The 18718-nt window shown below is 41.3% G+C and overlaps 1 long non-coding RNA gene across 2 annotated transcripts; it reads right to left on the bottom strand.

Annotated features, from left to right (window-relative positions):
• Nucleotides 1-1744: 1744 nt before the first annotated feature.
• Nucleotides 1745-17850, bottom strand: LOC128144388 (uncharacterized). Of its 2 annotated transcripts, XR_008236064.1 has the most exons (4): nucleotides 17270-17850; nucleotides 15859-15938; nucleotides 14820-14893; nucleotides 1745-5561 (listed from the first exon to the last, which is right to left on the bottom strand). It is a non-coding gene; the product is annotated as an uncharacterized LOC128144388 (long non-coding RNA). The 2 variants fall into 2 exon arrangements; XR_008236063.1 differs by having other exon boundaries at nucleotides 15859-17850.
• Nucleotides 17851-18718: the final 868 nt, after the last annotated feature.

Below are 18718 nucleotides of genomic sequence, written 5' to 3' on the forward strand. Positions count from 1 at the left end.
GTAGGGAGCAGCAAGGGCTGCAGGATCAGACCTTTAAGTGCTGAAGACAGATTTACACATCAGCAACAGAGTCGGGCCTTCAGTCCACCAACCGCTATCTCGGTCCCCCAGTGCAAGAGTTAGCTGTCGGCACTGCGCAGGCAGACTGCTGGAGCTGGGGTTGCAAACACTGATACTGTGTTCACAGACATGCAGCCGGACAAATTCCAAGCTTTATTTCAATTTCTCGGCGGCGGTACCCACCTAGGCTTAGGTGTTGTGTTTCAAGCCTGCACAAGAGAGAACGGACCCTGGCTGAGCCTAGGGGAGGAGTGGGGACTACCCTTTGGAAGGACTCGCAGTCCCTTTGTACGGTATCTGGGGTTACTTCATTGGAAATACCACAGGAAGCAGGAAAAGAAAGATTTGAATTAGACCCTGCAGATTGAGTTTCAGAATTAGAAACTAGATCCTCCTGAAATCCCACCTGCAACCAAACTCTAAGCACAGCCAGTTCTGCGACTAAGATTTAATGTATCACTTCTACCTAAACTACCACCCCTCCTGCACTTCCTCCCCATTACATTTCTTTATGCATCTCCCCAGGAGACAGACTCAGTGTCTGATCCATGTTTCAGCAGTGCACAGTCCACAAGCAAACAAAAAATAACAAGCAATAAAGAGAGGGACGTGCAGCAGCGTGTAGTCAATAATACATGCCGCTGCTTCGCCCAGCTAAGTGAGGGTGTTTCTCCATTGCATGTGTCAAGGCTCATTTAATTTCCCAAGCAGCTAGTGTCCTGACAGGCGGGTGAGTAACACCTATGTGGTACTTGATGTATTTAATGGGTGTCTATGAGCTGGTGGGAAGCTGGGGTCCTCCCAGAACCGTATGATCTCTGCCAGAAATAAACATCAGTTGGAATGGAAGGGCTCTGATAGGCACAATCTGTTAGCAGCAAATTGAACTGTCACCCTTGTATGTCATGTTCATTTGGCTGATTAAGGAGATATTAATCTACTGTCATTGTTACAGTATCTGTCATCCTGGGGAAAAAAAAAAAACAAGGATATGCAGGCAGCTTTTCTGGATATATATACACACAGAGAGGGGAAAGCAGAGGCGTGCAGAATACAAATGAAACTCTAATCTGCTACAAATATTGAACCAACTACAATTGATTACAGATGCACATATAGAGCAAACAATGGGTCCCGCTTCAGGTAATACTGAAGCTGGCTTTTGGCTAGTTTTGACCACCCCTCAAAGGCAGTAAGGCGAATTCTGTGCAGTCATGCTTTGCCTCCTCAGAATACAAACATGTTTAGCCATCTGTATAATGGGTATGATCAGGTGTTGTGGTAAGGAGTTTCTGATACCATGTTTCGTTATTTCAGGAGGCAACATCAAATACCTTCAGTGCTATCTTTGGTAAAGGAGTGCAAAGACGCCAATTATTTTCTCTGAGTGGCTTCAAGGTAGGAAGCTCTTGAAATGGTGAGCAAGCCTTGCATTAAAGCCTGTTTTGTTCCTCAAATCCCAGGACCTGTTTCTGAAATAACATGGCGCTGGATGCACATAAAACATAACCAGAGCAAACTGCAGCAACACTGCAAAGAACAATCTCAGCTTGTCCACCAGCCAGTTTCTTCCCTTCTTCTACCTTTTTGTGCCTTTCTTGCCTGTTTGTCTGCACGTCCCCCACTGAAGCGACTCCTACATCCTGTTCTCAGCAGCATCCTTTCCACCATTTTATCTGAAAGAGATCAACACTGAGCTAGATTGTTATTTTGAAAGTAAAGGTTAGACTGTACAAAATCTGAAGATGCCATATCTGCTATAGAATAACAGTGCACCGCATGAGGTCTGAGGTTCAAGCATGAAATGCCTCCAATTTAGGGTAATTAAGAATAGTGTTGACTTAGAGCAGCACATAGTTAATAAGAGTGAACACTGACTACAGATCTCCTCAGAGAAAATTATAAAGGAACAAATTCGGGTCTAGCATACGTAGATACCACTCCCACTGGCTTTCACTTGAAAACTCTGGTAAATAAATTGAAACTTCTGGGCAGTTTCAGATGGAGATAGTTCAGGATATCAATGTCAATGCTGGTTAGCAGAATCCTTTAATGAGAGGCAGGCTGCCACAGCTTTTATTTAAGAGCACAGCTGCCATTAAAACAGGATTTTAATGAATACGCACACACAAAATCTCGCCTGCATAGCTTCTTACTCATTTTTGTAGCGGGAACATTAATACAATCTGAAAAGCTCAAGAATACATCATTAAAAATAAGCTGCTTCTTGGATGAGAAAATGTATGCTAAACCTCTCCATCTCCCCTTACTTTTGCAACAGTCTTCATAGTTTATATCTGAATCAATAACTATTTTAATATGGGGAGTTTAGAAAAGTTTGATTCAAATTCCTTTGACACAGTTCCATCAACATCCAGTTATAGAGCCATTCTGCATATGACTCATTAAATATTTAAAAGATTCCTATTATTGAATTAACTATTTATTGATTTATAATTTAAAAGATTTATGCTTGGCCATTAAAAAAAATTCCAAGCTGACTTTCACTTAAAGAGATGTCAGGTGCCATTTGCTGCTAGTGAATGTCTAATGTACCCTTTTCACCCCTAGAGTGAAGAAAGGACAATTACTCAAGGACCTCTGGTTCAATATTCATACTGTTTAGATGCTGAGGTCTGTGGTTGCTTTTTTTTCCTGCGGCATTAGGTCATGCTCAGCAGCGTCTATCCATCCCACAAAATCTCAGCCTCCATGGAAATGCACAGCTTGTAGTTTCTCTCCTGTTACATTTATTGATTTGCATCCCGGCTGAATTTTGCAAGCCTTATGAGACTTCCCGATTACATTCCTGTGGCAATGATGTTCTTGCTGAGATCATAAATGCAAAAGGATAAACACACATAGATACATACATGCACAGCTGATCCTTCTCTTCTATCGCTGCTCTTACGGGGCCTGATTCAAAAACCTTTTCAGATTAGGAGCCTTACCTGTGGCAAATAAAGGGTCTTTCTAAAATTAAGCATGGATTTAAGAGCTCTGCTGAACTGGGACCACAGAAATTAAAAAATACTCTGAGCACTGTAATATCAACTCCCAACTTTAAATCCAACGCTTATCAGGCTGTTGCTTTGCTCCTTCTATAAGGAGCTGGAGTAAAAAAATATTAATATATTGCCTTTATTTAGCACCTTTAGTCTGAGGCTCACAAACTGCTTTACCAACATTAATTATTTAAATCTGGAAGAGCCCCTGAGGGGTGTCTATTATTGTAATACTCCTTTTACAAATGAGTAAACTGATGCACAGGAAGGTTAAGTGACTTGCTGAAGGCCACACAAAGAGTCCGCACCAGAGCCAGCTATAGTCTTTCAAAGAGAAGAAAAAGGGGATAGAGCAGAATAAATGCACTGTCTGCCCTAACTGTACAAATTCAAGATATTTCCAAATACAAACAGAAACACTACTTGGATCTAAAGGAAAAAAAGAAACAGAAAACATGGGAATGACTTTTTTCTGTACACAGCTAGTAAGGGTCTGCTTCAGATAATGATCTCTCACTGTTTGTTTTACTTTTGACTTTGGGGACCTAAGTTTTAGTGATACATATTTTTCTACAACCCATTCTTGGCTCTATATCAAAACCACACAGAGTAATTAGCACAGGTCTGTCAGACAAAACTATAAGCATTATACTGTAGAAATCATTGCTCCAGTTTCTCCAATCTGTGAATTATAAATAAAGATCTCTATGACTTGAAAAGGTGGCTTGCTCCAAGTAGTAACTATTTCAAGTCTGCTATATAGCTTTCCTAATGATATTGCTGGGGGTTAGGGATTAACCCTAGGAAAATAATTTTTGGAATATCAGGCACAAAACTGTAATAAATTGAGTTAAAATTGATATAGTAAGGAAAAAAGAGAGTATTATGGAGCCAGAGAAAAGGAAGTTCACTCCAGTGTGATATGGGAGAATACTTAAATATATATATATACACACACACATATATTTATATGTGTTTGTCTTATCTTTATTCTTCATAAATGGGCACTGGAAAGTAACACTTGGACTCCGGCAAAGGTACAGAAGATCAGCTCAAATTAGAAAAAAGGTGAGGCTCAGACTAGTGAACAGCATACTTATTCATTAGCAATGAAATCTAGAGGTGTTATTTCAGTTATAGTTGTTCAGATCAATGCTTTGGGATGCAAGGCCCTGTACTCTATCCCCGCTCTGCTGCAGAATCCCTGCTGGCCACAGACAAGTCACGGGCAGAACAGACTTTGCCACTCAGATACCCTTGGATTAGCCTGCAAGGTCCCTGTTGAATCCAGACGAATTCTGTGCAGATCTACCCTTTTCCTTCTCTGCTGCAAAATGGGAATAGCAGTTCCCACCGAGAAGTGCAGTATGACCTTGATTGGTTTATAGATGTGCACTTTCTGTAAATTAAAGGAACTATATATGCCCAATACATGACTGCACAAAATAGTTCCTGACTGGCCACAGCTGTCAGATTTTTGCTTCCTTTTTTCTTTCATGTGTGATGGATCCAGAGCAATGCTGTCTGCTGTGGCATTTCTTCCCCAAGCAGTGGGTCAGAGCTGTTCACAACACAGGCTTACAAGTCTTCTTCTGACCCACTCAGAAAATGATAGGCAGTGATTTATTTTAAGCACCGACATTCCCACTCGGGAAGAGGTTTGTTTTAGAGCTGCCATTGGCTATGAAGTGGCTAGGAGGGGCGTGTGGGAGAGGGCCTGGCAGGGCTGGGATGCTGTGATCCGGCTCCCAGCGGAGTTCTTCCTCACCTGGTGCCCAGCATGATCCGAAAAAGCATGAGCAGACAGTCCTGGTATGAGTACAGGAAGGGATGAAGATTCACCCCTCCGGGGACACCACTGACAGACAGGCTCTTTATCGGCTATGTCACTTGTAATGGACTAGAAACTGAAAAGCCCACAACAAGGAGTCAAAACGAGTGTCTGCCTCTCTCTGCAGAGCAGGAACTCTCAAGCAGCCAAAGATAAACCATCTGCCCTGCCAGCCCTGATTAGGAGCTGCATGCTTACAACTTGTTGGCTGTCCAAGGCAGGAGAATGCACAGTGAACAGATTCCCGCTGGAATTTCCATAAACCCTTGGCCATTCATTCAGTTCCACTGGCTGTCATGGTACCTTGTCCTCCAGAGCCATACATCAAGCAGCCTAGCCAACGAATCCACCAACACCTAGCAAAAGTTTTTAAATGTGAATGATACATATTCTAGAGCCAGACCAGAGCTACGTGCAGTTTAGATGTCCGTGCAAATTTCAGATGCTTCTCAGAACTTCTCTGACAAATCTGATCCGATCAGGAAACAGGCTCCTTCCCTCTGCTTTTCAGATGAACCTGTTACAAATGTTCTCGAGCTGCAGGCATGTTATCAATGATGCTCAGGCAATTTCAGTGCTGTCCATACCCCTCAGGGAATGCCATCCCTAAAGGCAAGTGCCTCCTCCTGCTCGTAGGCTTTGCTTGACCTAGGATCCAGAAGTCACTGCCAAGGTAAAGGTCAGATAAAGTTGTATGTAATCTGATCTTTGGCAATATACATCACTGCACAAAACTTATATCTGAACATTGAATAGACCAAAATACTTGTTCTGTAATTTATAGCCAGGCCAAAATGATTTGCCCTCAATTGCAAGTTTTTTTAATATTAATCCTAGATAGCCATCACAGCGGCAAATACAACGTGTCATGTTTCATCTTAAAATCAAATCCTGAATTTTATGGTACAGTATACAATGCTTACTTATACATATGCAATCACACAGAATAGTCAGGAACATATGCAGGGAGTAGTAGCTATATTGCTTTGATATTTAAGTACCTGCGAATTACAACATTGCTATGTAAATACATGCATGCACAGAGACAGGCAGACTGGAAAGGATACATACATGAATAGGCTAATTCAAAATGAGTGGAGGCAAAATGAATTATTCACTCAAGGTTTTTTATCTGCATTATTCACAGGATGCATTGGAACACAATTATCCACTTGGTCAGTAGACCTCTGCCCAAAGTTTACTATGTTGGACTTGCTGAAGAGACAAAAAAAGGTTATTTCACAAATTGAGGTTCAACCCAGCTCTGCATTTAACAGTAATCACTGCACACCAAGATTAATAGAACATCATTCAGTGACTGAGAAAGCAAGTTATGATGAAGAAGCTGTTGAAACAGGAAACAGTTGATTTCCCACGAGTCCCGTAAATCCACCTCTGATGTCCTTTCAAATTCTCTGTTATTGCTGCAAAAATTTTAAACACCGGTAAGAAGGTGAAACGGCTGACATACTCATTTACCACGAGAAGAATTGTGTTCTGGGTCTGCCTTTGCAAACTGGTTCAATGTGCTTAGCAGATACATCAAAAAAGAGAGACCTCCTCGGAGGGGCTTTGGAATGCGTGATGGTACCCTGGGATCAGCCGCAGTTCAGCACCTCCCTGCCTTTGTTTTGCCTCACCGTTACCACTTAGCACCCTCTTGCTCTCCCACAGCATTATTCCCCTTCAGCATCTTATTTTGGGGTCTCCAAACTTTCACATGCCTATAATGTTGTGAGCCGGGAAGACCCTGGTAAAGGGCTTGCTAGGCACTTCTGCACTGTACATTCCTTCTAACATTCTAGCAACAGCATGCCGTAAATCTCTGCTAGGCATGCAGCAATCCAGCCAAGAGAAGTCTAATACCATAGGATTTATTTTATTTTATTCTGTTTATTTTAAGCCGACTAATTTTATACTAAATTAGGTCTGATGCTGTTCTGGGTATTTTGCCAACTTTTAAATTGAGCCACCCAAGAAGGGAAGGCCAGGTACCATCTCACAGTGAGATGCCAGCTTCGTTTAGCTGCAAATCAGTTAAAGGCAGATCCAGAAAGAGAAGATAATACTATGTAGAATTATTTTTTTGTTTAAAAGTCTACTGATTCTCTGCACGTTTCGTCATCCATAATTAAGAGCCACTGCAGCTGTCATCAGCGTAGTAGCCCATCAAAACACTCGGGAAAATATGATTTTCACAATTCAGACCCTACATTCCCTCAGTGTAGGGAATCTGGGTTCAATTTTCAGCTCCGTTACAGATGCACCACCTTTCTGTAGACAAGTCACTCTCTCTGTGACTTAGTTCACCACTTGCCAATGATGTGTGCACAGCTTGCTTTGTTGGCCATGTAACCTATTTAGACTGCAAGGTAACACCACGGCAACTATTTTCCACAATAAGGATCTCTTGACATAAATGCCTCACCATGACATTAAAAATGACAGTGTTGAGAAACTGATAACCAGCATGTGATTCCTGAAGAGTCACAGAAAGTGGAGGGTGCAGTGTCCACACATGGACTTTGTTTGCTATTGTGCTGAGAAACTAATTTTTCAATATCAAAAGTTGCCTTTTCTTCATGTGTGTTGAAGCATTATTAATTTTTCACTGCATTCTTTACTTTTTCACTAAACAAGAAAGAACAAAAACCAGATTTAAATCCACAGTTGTCTCAACACTTTTGTTTACATGCTTTCCTCCCTATATGTCACTTTTACTGAAATATTTTTGTGCATGAAAAAGGGCACTGTGCTGTTTTCCGTAACAGTATCAGCAAGTCAAAAGCACTACTCATCAAGGACTAAACTCCCTTTCCATGCATCAGACTAATATGCTTCCTGAGAGGATGACAAGCACCTACTGTATTTCTGTGCTTGGGAAAGAGACACTTTTAAAACCAGCTTTCACAGCCAATGCTTTAGATTCAGTAAATCCGAGTGAACAAGAAAAATGCTTTTTGCCCTTTCCATTTTATTGTCATTTGATGGAGATGCCATCAGTTCTCCGTATTCAGTGGTCCTTGAGCGCGGCATGAAATCTGGTCCCGGAGCCAGCTGCTTCTGCCATTAAACACAGCCAGGCTCCATCCTTATTGCTGGAGTTTAAGAACGCAAAACACATTTTAACCAACAGGTCACATTTACCAAATCCTAGCCATGCATGACTTTACTATGTGAACAGCCCATTCTTATGTTTCTTCATCAAGGAGTTTTTCTTCCTGCTTTCTCAGCTGTACAGTGTCTCTGAATTTTTTTCTTGGCTTGAGGTCTCTGCCTAATTATCTGTAACCTTCTGTTCGAAGATCGCTGTCCTGGCCTGATAAAAACCAGTAACTTTGAAAACAAACTGGGTCTTAATTTTCCTTGACAGCCCTTCTTTAAACATGTGGGCAAAGCCCTGGCTTAATTAAATGCACATTCGTATTCCAAACAAATTAAGTACAATTAAGGACTCTGAGTTATGGGTATCTATCACTCGGCGATGTTTTTGTAAAAATTACCACATTTAGATCAAACACAGAGGACCCTTTGCTTAATTGCTTCATTAGGGCCCGATGCAATAGGCTTCATAAATACAGGGTCTGATGTCTCTTTGGGAATTGCCCAGAAGACGGCTCTTAAAGTAATTGCTTCCACATTTCTCCCCGTGCAATGTTCATGTGCTCACTGATGAAAATGGGATGGCTCTCAGACATGTAAGTGAATGCGGGTCCCGTCTTGTCTTCCAGCATCATGACTCTTGCACAGCTCGCGGAGGCAGATAGGTTTGGGCCCCTGGTTATTACCTGTTCAGTTTCTATGAGGAGTTTGACAATTCAGACAGGATAAGGCTGTCTGCAGTATGCTGGTAGCACAGTGCTTTTCTCATATATCACCTATAGATCCCACAGACTGAGGTAAACAGGATGCTTTGGGATTTATTTTTCCAGAAGTTGCTCTGCAACACTAATGAACTCACAGAAACATCAGATAGATAAGTCTTCAGGTCTTCTACTAGTTTTATCCCTTTAGTTCTTACAAATGCAGTTATTGTGACCCTTTAAAAAGAAAATCTATTTACAATTGCTTTAGCTGACCACAACCTACTTTTGATTAAATTAAACCTTCCTTCAAACACACCTAGACTAAGGAATCCAGTTAGAGGGAGTCCAGGTTTAACCCTTGCTCAGATTAATGCTGTTCAGTGCATATGTATAATGTGGATGCAGAAAGGGATCAGGGCACAGGTTTTTTTCTCATGAGATGTAGAAAGAGCAGCAAAAGAAGATACACCATTCTTTCCTTTTTTGCATTTGTTTTCTGGCTTACTTGACAGACTCAGGAGTTCTGCGTTTTCACTGTGGAAGCCAAAATAACTGGTGTGCACCCAGAAGCAACAATAATGATTGCAGCAGAGCTAAGAGGTAGTGGGAGCTACCTTGACAGAACAATGAGAAATGGCATGTCATTCTCAAATCAAATGTTTGCAGCATTTTTGTATTTTTGTTCAAATATTCCTGTTCTTTACCAAGAAAAAAGTGTAACTAAAAGGTCTTCCTCTCCAATTCTTTCTCTTCTAGCTCCCTTTGTAACTATCCTTTTTTTTTTTTTTTTCTTTTTCATTTGCTCTTGAAAAAAGACAGGGAGCAGAAAAATGGAAAGAAATAAAAGGGAAAAGGAAATCCATCTTCCCCAAAGAAAATGCTTCCAAGTTTTTATCTCATGCTAAAAATACACAGAAAGACATTGTTTCTTTGATGAAATATTTTAGTTTCTAGAAAACTGCAGTTTTTCCTTTGAGATCATCACTAGTTGCACAGAACTGCTAGCAATTTAAATCTGTGCAAGTGAAAATGGTTGTACAGGGGTTGAGCTGTTTCATTTATGAATAATATTAGTTCAGCATATTAACGTAATTTCATCATGGCCACACTGACAAGATCAGTGTTGACAAAACTGGAGACAGATGCAGCAGAAAAAGTAGAAAACAGGCAACAAAACTATTAGCGCTGCTGCTGTAGCGATAGGAGTTCTCCAAACATCAAGATAAGATAAGGTACCTCTCCCATATTGCCCTGCTGAAAGTAATTTAAAATCATACAGAACACAGTTTTCCATGGCCCATTCTCTCCAGCTGTCTCAATCAGCTGACGAACTTTTGGGTGGGAGATACCCGTCTCCTACAAACAGGGTGGAGACACCCTTCCCCCTGACATTTCATTAAGCATCCAGAGGTTGGCAGCTCAGCCGTCTAACACCACTGCACCGCCATCATTGACCTAACTGTAACATAGTGTCTGACCATCAATCCTTTGAGCCACCTAAGCCTCTAGATCTGCAGATTTTGCAGATTTATCCTGCAGATAACAGCAGGAGAAAGAACTTAGAAGTCATAAAGAATGCGCTAACAGCTCTTCTGTAAAACAGAAGTCAGCCTGCTTTCCACAAGTTATAAACGTCCATCAACCTCCAGTGGCCAAAGAAACATAGCTACTTATTTTCTGACTGCTTTATTCTCCAGACCAATTTTCCTCAATGCTAAAGCAAAAAAATGAACGGCAGATTGTCCAGTTCATGACTGGATGGCTGGCAACAGAAATCCTATTTCCAAACTGACCCCTGCTTTCCAGCATGGCATTCATTAATTCCACAGTCTCACATTTCTAGGAAGATGTCAGTCATGTATGTGATTTTTCTATCAGCTATTAATGCCAGATCACAAGGTGAGAAAGCAGGGGTTTTAATCTCAAGACCCTCAGGAGATGGAGCTGCATACATTTGGTGTGAGCCATGTGTCTGGAAATGTCAAGGACAAATATTTTTAAAGTAAGGAGTGTTCATATCTATGTGTAATCTTAAGTACTACAGAAGTGATCCAAAACACAGCCCTTTTCTCCTTGTTACGACTGTTCGGCTGTAGCAAGCCTACAGCTGCTACTTCCCAGGAATTAGGTTTAGATCATCTAATTAGGCACCTATGCATTTAGGAATTTGCGTATTTAAACTGAGCGACATTTTAAGGCTCTCCTAAAGGCTTTGCCCAGGGCAGAGTGTTTTGTTTTCTATATGTAGAAAGGAAAAGTTTTACTGTAGGAACAATAAGAATTCCCTATCTGTCTCCAAAAATTGTTTGTTCCTTCATTCTAAATACGAGATTAGTTCCTCGCCCCTGTATTTTTTGTCATTCCCCATTAGGTTATTTTCCCATGGTCTGCAAAATCAGGCACTGAATTTATTACAAAGTCCCTGATTTTAGACCTAATTACAGATTCCACCTTCCTAGGAAATGCACAAAATACCCTTTTCTTTCCGTCCTTAGCTCAACTAAATGATAACTTTGAGTCCCATTATAATCCAGGTGTCAGACAGCATACAAATATGCTACTACTGCCAGAACAGAAGTAAATTACTGAGAAATATACATAAACCCTCTTAAAATGCCATTTATGTACATATATTTCTAACATAACACACAAAGAACTAGCACTGTGCTTTACCTTTTCTCCTACAAGTTCCACTGAAAAATCTAACACTGTGAAAGGTTCCCTCAAAACTGTGATGTCAGAAAAGTAGAAAAAAAGACCAAATTTCTCCAAATTTTTTGTAAATTATGGACTTGCTGGTTACCAGTTCAAGAAATGCCACAGTCAAGGGTAGGAACAGAACCTTACTCTAGCAGATGAACTCTTGCCAGCAGGGTGTACTGATGCCTGCCACAGGATGGCTACAATGGTAGACTGCAGCGTTACCACCCCTGTGAATCTTAGTGGGAACACAAGCAAACTGGGAGAAACAACAGTTCCATCCAACAATAGAAAACCCTCTGCCTCACCAGCCCATAGCGTCATCAACAGTTGAAGAAAACATTCGCATGACACCTATTTCACATGCCATTGCCCATTGCTGCAACCAAGGAATGTTATTTAACTAACAAAGAGTGTTGCAAATAGTTACTCATTTGCCCTTCACATGCTGTCACCAATTTTCTTTCTATGGGCCTACTTACTTATAATCATTCAAGTTCAAGACTAAAGGGTGTAAAAATTGTCAGCCTTCCTATTGATGTGAACCAGGTGTGGGCATTTGTGTGTTACCATGTAAAAAGTGAGAAAGAAAGAGAAATCTCTGAAGAAACATTGATGGCGTGCACCCTTTTGAAATCTTTTCCTAGATAGCTGCTCTATTGCTTGAAATACAGATCTGAGTCTGCTTTTAGCTGCTAACTGCGATATAACATATTATCCTACTTATTGCATACAGTTACAAACATCTTGTATCTGGAAGCAACATGGGAGAAGGCTCCTTTATCAAGTCAATCTCAAATCCCATTATGTTCCTCTACAACAGTTTCCGTAAACATTCAGCAATTTTCAGTGTCTGAGTTGCGTCGCTGAAGAGGTGCATAAACAGGCTCCACTGAAATGTGAAGATGACTGATAATGTACTAACATTGAGACCCCTTGCTGTGATTATTACCCCCTGAGTGCTCCTTACAGAATGTGCCTCTTATCTCACACTGACAACGCTAATAGAATATGCATAGCCCTATTAGCATACAAGATAATAGCACCCTGGAGGGGACAGAGCCATAAAACTTTAAGTAGAAATCAAAACAGGAGGAGGAAGAAAAAGGGAACATTGTCACAAGCCAAAAAGAAAAAAAAAAAGGGAGCCTGAGGGCAAATTTTGCTGCAGAAAACACACATAGTCATAATTCTTGTGCTAGTCACCATGCAAATGGTAATAGTCTTTAGTCCCATGAATACTATCAGTGCCATGTTTGCTGTGAAACATTAATTGAGATAATGTGCCCCTTTCGGATGCAGCAGGGAGTCGTATGTCAAATTGTACCACAACAAAATTATGGCAACATCTGCAAGAAATATACAACAGCAATTGGGGTACCTTGCATTGGATAAGTCCAACTGGGTCCTTGCCTTTGCAGATGGAGTCTGTGGAAGAGCTAGAGCCTGCAAGGGGAGGCAAGCAGCTGTTACTTCAGACGACATGTGTGTATACCTGTAGCTTACTACTTTTCAGCTGCTGCCCAGTTAAAAGCTTTTCAGGTTAGACATGTTATCTCTTGACCCTACTGCAGTCACTGGATTAAACCTCAAGCAGTTCTTTGAATGCCAAAGCCTTTCTTTAGTCACGTCTGCCCACTGCATTCACATTTGTTCCATGTAACCGTCCATTGTACCAGACCTTTCACTGCTCACCCATAGCTGGCAGACAGCCATGCATTCATATGCTTTCCATCTTACAGCAATAGCCAAAGTAAATCTTTCAGTGCTTGGCACAAGAGTGTGAATTCAATAAAAAAGGCTTCAAACAAGTTTGAGATGGCTTGTCTCTAAACAAACGAAGAACAGTGAGCTTTTTTAATGCACATTGTGGTTCAGTTCCTGCCTACAGCTAAATCCAGATAACCCCCAGCAGCAGTGACAACCCTGTCTGGTAAAATAGCCACCTGTCAAGTGGGCACGAAAATATCCACACATCTAGGCTCAGAGGGGTTGGAGGGAAGTGACCTGCTTCTTACCAGGAGCTTCAACAGGGACAATCAAAGGTCCTTGTTGTCTTCTTTGTGAGATCTGAAACTTTCCAATATTAGTGCTGAATGCATAGGACCCCAGGGTAATCGCTCCACAGAGCACTGTATGCTTTTTCCTTTACAGAAAGATGGTGTCAGGAGGTAACAAGCACAGGATCCCTGTGGTGCATTTTGAAGCATCATGCAAAGTTTTCTGGGATTCCTCCTAGCATTCACTGTGGTTTCTATAGAGCTAAACTCTTTGTAAAGTGGCTTTGTGTTGCAAAATTTTGCAGCTTGTGGGAGTCTGCCTCGCTTCATTTTGGTTGATGGTACTTTATGCTGACTGTTTCAGCAATTAGAACACAGCTGGAAAAGACTCTGGTAAAGAAAGCCCAGCCATTTTGGAAAAGGAAAGTAGAGTGAAGATTAGAGGAACGATTCCTGAATGTACCTCTCTATGTGTCCATGTGTGTATGTGTGTTTATGCATGCATACACCCTCTGCGTCTGTGTTATCACAGGCAAAACAGCTCATCTCAAAAACATACAGATTTTTAGAGACTGCTGAAGTATTTTGTTTAATGTTCTTCTGCAGTTGATACAAACTCTGGAATAATTCCTCATTTTGTCCGGGAAAGATAACAAAACACCAGCATATGTAGTATAGGAACTAAAGTTACCTCATGTGAATCATAGGTTATCTCCATCCTAATTTTTCAGACTCTGACTCTCTGACCAGTCTTATTATCAGGAATTAAACAAGGAAATGCTACTTCCACAAAAAGGCATCCCAGCATTGGCTAAGGCTAATGAAATGCCTAGGTACCTGCACCTGAAGAAACAGCACTTTGTGAACAGCTTCTGAATCTGGGTCCAAATGAGATCTCTGAGGCATGTCTCCAGGAGAGTGATGACTCCTGTCACTCAAGCACAGCTGGGAAATCTCACTGAATGTTGGTCAATGCTTGGCATATGTGGGAGGAATATTTTGTACATTGTGTGGTTAGCAATTACCTGATTTAAATTGCTTTCTGTATGCAAAAAAAGAAATTCTAAAGATGCTAAAAATTTGGCAAAAAAAAACTTTAGAAATGTTGAACTATGACAATGAGAATAGAGAAAAGTTTGTGCACTTGAGATGAAAGTGAGTTACCTCCATCGCAGCTTCTATCTGTAACTTTTTGCTATTTCTCCTTTCGTATCTTTCTTTAGTGAGGCCCAGCCCCTGTATTTGGACCTTGCTGTGCTCACTTACTGAATCACGCCTCAGTTCAGCAGGGCACCTAAACACAGACTTCTTTCTAAAAGTTTAGCCTACAAATGTCAAGGTTTTGCTTGTGGACATTTCCCGGCTAGAACAGTAGACAGCCTCCTAGTAGAAAAATTGTTAGTTGCATATTACTTACATATTCATCCAGAGAAGTATAGGTGCTCCAACACAGCAAGATTCTGGGTATGAGAAACGCAGAGCATGTGTGCACTTCAGAAAGACAAACAGGGAGAGACAGGATTATCAGCCAGCTCATTTCAACAGCAGCAACAGCAGTCATTTAATGCACAAGTAATTATTCCAGAATAAATAAGTATCTATTTTCCCCATACTAAGGCATAACTTTTATTTAGCAGACATTATCTCCAAGGATCCTTAGCAGCTCAGGACACAGCAAAGTAATACAGTGCAGTCTGGATGTTGTTATGTATTTATTAAGTTGTATCAGGGCCCATTTAGTAGCAGCTCTGCAGTTTATCACGTAAATATTGAATGCCAAATACAAAAGAGAAGAAAATAGCAACATAAAAAATTTATCTTTGCGGGGAGGAGAGGGAGAAAGGGAGAGAGAATGGTGCTGATAATGTGATTGTGCCTTCAGCAATAGCGGCTAATATCCTTTTGCAAGGGGCGCGGTGTAAAAATATTCCAGAGGTGGGGGAGGAGAAGTGAAGAGAGGGGAGCCTAGCTGTTGTTTGTTTGTTTTAAAGTGTATTCTGGTTGCAGGCTAGGTCAGCGGGTGGCCAGACTGAGAAAATGAGTCCCCCGGGCTGTAATAATTGTAACTGTCAGGGAAAAAAAGTCAAGGTCTTAGATAGCAGTGGTCTGCTCTGACTTCTGACCATGGAGAAATATATATGAAAACTATTGCCTGGGGCACTATGGGAAGAAACCAAGAGGTTTTAACTCATGGTGGCTTGCGCTTATGAATTGGAAAACTCATTTTGCACCTTGGTGGTTTGTATCTTTATGATTATTTTCATTTGCAGTATAAATGAAGCTAGAAGTATTCCTTTTCCTTATGCCCAAATTTGTGATGCAATGAACCCTTGCTAGACTAGCTTTGCATTTCTGAGTCCCAAACAGCACAGAGCATTATAACTGATCTTTTAACAGTGGATATTCACAAGGAGAGTCTGAATTTGATCATCTCTTGCAATGCACTCATCATTTACCTGAGTGGTCCATAGCTGCCTTCAGTGGATTAATCCAGAACTATGCACAGGTAACTTCACTGACTTCACCAGAAATATTCCTAGTATAAAAACAGTGCAAGAGAGGGAGAAGAGGTTGAAGAATTTAAACCACACAAGATTAAACCTTGCAAACGGGGTGGGGCGAGGAGGGTGGGGAGAACCCATAAACCTGGTTTCTTTTTTCTTTTTTTTTTTATTACACAGCCATGGACTAGCTAGCTACTGGTCAGGCTTTTTGTGAATCAGCAATTTGCCCCTTTATTTAAGGAAGTATGGGAGCTCTAATGAAAAGTTTGCTAACAAACCTGAGCCCACAGGGTAACGTTTTGGTTGTCTACTATGCAGTATCAGGCTGGGAGCCTGGACGCATCCTTCCTCTCTCATTTTGCATCTTTGCACTCCAAACCAAAGGGAGGAGAGACAAAGCTGCAAACCTAGATCTGCTGGTGAAAACAAACTGACATGCATTTCTCTGAATATTCCCTCCCCACCATGCTCTCAGATTCCCATGCACCTTTGTTGCATTGGCCCTAACTTTATATCATCCATGGGGACTGAGTAAGAAAGACATAGTCAAAAGCAAATGTTGGACAGTCAACCAGCTCATTTGAAAGGTATAGGCACAGAGCAGAGGGACATTTCTGAGAAGCACCTTTGCCTGCACATCTCCTCAACGTTCCTGAATGCGTTTCTTACATATCATAAAGACAACTGTCCAAAGTGGAAAAAATTATGCGGAATCAATCGTATTTGCTACTTATGCTGTGAGGTAGGCAAGAATGTAGCCCAGACGCTTTCCTTCTTTTGGCGGGGGTCATCTGAACACAAGAGCAGCTGGAAAGCAATACTGTGACACAGCATTGAAAGGTTTCTCGATCCTGGACACTGTTTCTATTTGCATGGGGTGAAAACAAAACCATCTGAACAGTTGCAAAACTCAAGTGTGTCAGGTCATCTGTCCTGGAGCTTTCAGTGTGTCCCTTTATCTTTGGCTGGAGAATAAACTCTGATGCTGAGAAGCTTCCTCATCAAAATCCATGTCCCTCTGCAAAATGTTCTGGCTTCAATTAAATGTTATTTTTTTCACTGTAAAATGCTTTGTTCAAACATCCCAGCTTCTCCGATAGCCTTCTAATATGTATTAATTAGTAAATATAATTCCTTTAATATGAATTAATAAGGGGAATTGAAAATATTTATATACGTAGTGAGACCCAAATAAACTCTATAAACATCAAACGGCAATTAATCCCAGTTTGAGGGTGACAACAGCATGTAAGGTTTTGCTGGTAAAAGAGGATAATTATTGCCGGAATGTGATTTACTTGCTGAAAGTCACTGTAATAGTGAGCTGGATAACTTTTACGGGCCCCATCTGTACTTCACTCACCTTCCTTACAGCCTGTCTGTGTCTTGTGAGGGAAGTACAGCGTGTGTAACGGAGAAAGAGAGAGCAGTAATGTTAGTAAGGAACGAAGTCCAGTGGAGCAAATAGGCATACATATGAGGAAAGAATATAACAATGGTACTCATGTGTTTCAGCATTACATAAATAGCTCCCCTGCTTTGTCTCCCAGTAGCCCCAAATCTCAGTAATTCACATTTCATTGTTCATTGCATTTTACAGCGGCAGCAGAAGTAAGAGACATGGCTTGTGAAAAGAGGGACACTAATTTAGGACCCTCTTAAAAGTTCCTTTTCCTCTGTAACAAGGCAGTGCTGAGAAAAGCACAGCAGAAGCAGAGACTCAAATACCAAAAAGAAACACCAGCTCCTCTGGCCTGACCAGAATAAGAGAGCCCAGACACTTTCTCCCTTTTACCCTGCACTAAACCTAGCAAGTTATGCTTAGAAAAAAGTATATTTTCCAAAATGGCATCCAGTCTCAATTTAAAGATTTCAGGCACAGAAAGCCTACCGTTTCCATTTGATAGTTGTTCCAGCAGCTAAGGACTTCCAGTGATAAGAATAATTTACCTTATTTGAATTTGTCCTCTTACCAGTGATCTTTTTTTCTGCCAATGTGAGGACTTCTTCAGGACTTAAGTCTTCTCTACCTGTGAAGATACTGATACATGGTAACCATATTGCCCCTGGATCTTCATTTTAGTGATAAATATTGGTTCATAGGGGCCACCCCAAGTCCTGGAACGAGGAATGTGGTCACTGGGTAAGCAAAATGCACTAGTGCAATTGGAACACCTGCAATACCTAAAGCTTCCTGCTTTGAAGATAGGAGCAGGAAGCCAGAGCGGAAATCTCGGCTCCTAAGGGACTTTCCTGATTTTGAACCTTGTTGAGCCTTCGCTTACTGATGAGCTCACCCTGAAGACAGGCACAGGAATTCATGGGGCTCCCCTCTTCTGAGCTTTTCAGAAATGCTGGCTGGCTGCACTGTTTCGTTTGCAGGAAGGAGACAAAGCTGCACTACCTGTGCAGTGGGCTCTCTTCACACTTGGGTGAGGCACAGCACCATGCTACAGCAAGAGGGGTTACAGCAGCTCTACCTGTAGCTTGCTAATGCAGCTTGTGCCCGGACAAGCAAATGATTGTTCAAGCGATTTTCGATTTTAAGGTGAAGGTGGTACATGCGGAAGATCTCAATGTCACTACAAAGCAGGGAGGGAGGCTGTAAGGAGGAGGAAGGCAGAAACCTTCACAACTAATGTCAATTTTCTGCATCAAATATTTTGATAATTAAACAAAGCTGATCAAGAGAGGAAAACAGCATGTCTCCAGAGCTCCGGAAGCAGAGGCCCATTAAATAGAAGAGTCAGAAAGTGCCAGAGGCGGCAGCCTCAGATTAATGGCACTCCAGTAATAGATTTTCCCAGGCACA

The sequence above is a fragment of the Harpia harpyja genome, chromosome 7 (assembly GCF_026419915.1).
Source record: "Harpia harpyja isolate bHarHar1 chromosome 7, bHarHar1 primary haplotype, whole genome shotgun sequence".
NCBI classification, from domain to species: domain Eukaryota; kingdom Metazoa; phylum Chordata; class Aves; order Accipitriformes; family Accipitridae; genus Harpia; species Harpia harpyja.